The sequence below is a fragment of the Typopeltis vanoorti genome, chromosome 7 (genome assembly GCF_054136105.1).
Source record: "Typopeltis vanoorti isolate ZY-2024b chromosome 7, IOZ_Tvanoo_1.0, whole genome shotgun sequence".
Lineage (NCBI taxonomy): Eukaryota > Metazoa > Arthropoda > Arachnida > Uropygi > Thelyphonidae > Typopeltis > Typopeltis vanoorti.
In genome coordinates this window covers 41,409,688-41,410,869 of record NC_143555.1, presented here as the reverse complement: position 1 = coordinate 41,410,869, position 1,182 = coordinate 41,409,688, and positions in this window count along the sequence as shown.

The window sequence follows — 1,182 nt, the reverse complement described above, 5'->3', positions numbered from 1 at the left end:
GTTGGTGTGATTACTTTTGCTCATTTCCACCTTCCAATAGTTTAGAAATTGCAAACCAACTAGTTTTGTTATTACGGTGGTGGTTAAATGCATACAACATTCTAGAAGTATGATGTGCAGATGGTTCGTTCACTTAAATCATTTTCATATAGAATTTTAACCTCCATTCATATAATTTTCAGTACTTCTCTCTGTGTGTTTAAGTGACACATAACTGACCAAAAATTACTTTGCTGACAGCATATCGTTGTTAGTTTCGAATGACTCGGACTTGTTAGGATTTAAATAAAGGTTTACCATAACTGGCTAATCTTATTCAAACGCTGTTGTTTTTTAATGTTTCAGCATTCGCAATGTGTTCATTTTTATTCTTTAGTTATGACAAGAATCTTCTGTCAGACTGTAGGGCGTGATTATATGTATTGAGGCAGAAAGAGAATGTTCTGCAGCTCAGGATCAAATCGATTTACAAATATTAAAAGAGAAAGATGTGCGTCTAACTATAACCTAGTATTCTTAACAGTTAGAAGAGTACAGAAATATTCGGAACTGAAAAATAGTGTTATCTCCTTTGAAATAAAATTTTTAATGTATGCAGCAATACCAGAGATTTGCAATCTTTGACCAACTGATAGATCGAGATTCAACTCCATTAGAGGCATAGATGGTTATGAATGCTGGTGAATTTCATTGGCAGGTGTGAAGTATTGATCTCTAGAGTACGTTTAGGATGATCTAACCTATAGTACACGCCATGGTGAAATATCTTGCAGAAATATCTCCACTGTATAATATCTTTCAAAATTATCCAGCAAAGAACTTTTTTTATTCATAAATATCGTTTTTGTGTGTGTGTGTGTGTGTGTGTGTGTGTGTGTGTGTGTGTGTGTGTGTGTGTGTGTGTGTGTGTGTGTGTGTGTGTGTGTGTGTGTGTGTGTGTGTGTGTGTGTGTGTGTGTGTGTGTGTGTGTGTGTGTGTGTGTGTGTGTGTGTGTGTGTGTGTGTGTGTGTGTGTGTGTGTGTGAATTCCATCATTACCCTGAACAAATTTCTTATTACGATTATAGGGCTTCAAATATAAGAACACGAATTTCCTCTTAAAGTTATTTACCTAAACTAAAGGCAACTCCAACGAAGTTATAAATGAAGGAGCTTCGCCACTCCTCCCTTTCGGACATGTTCC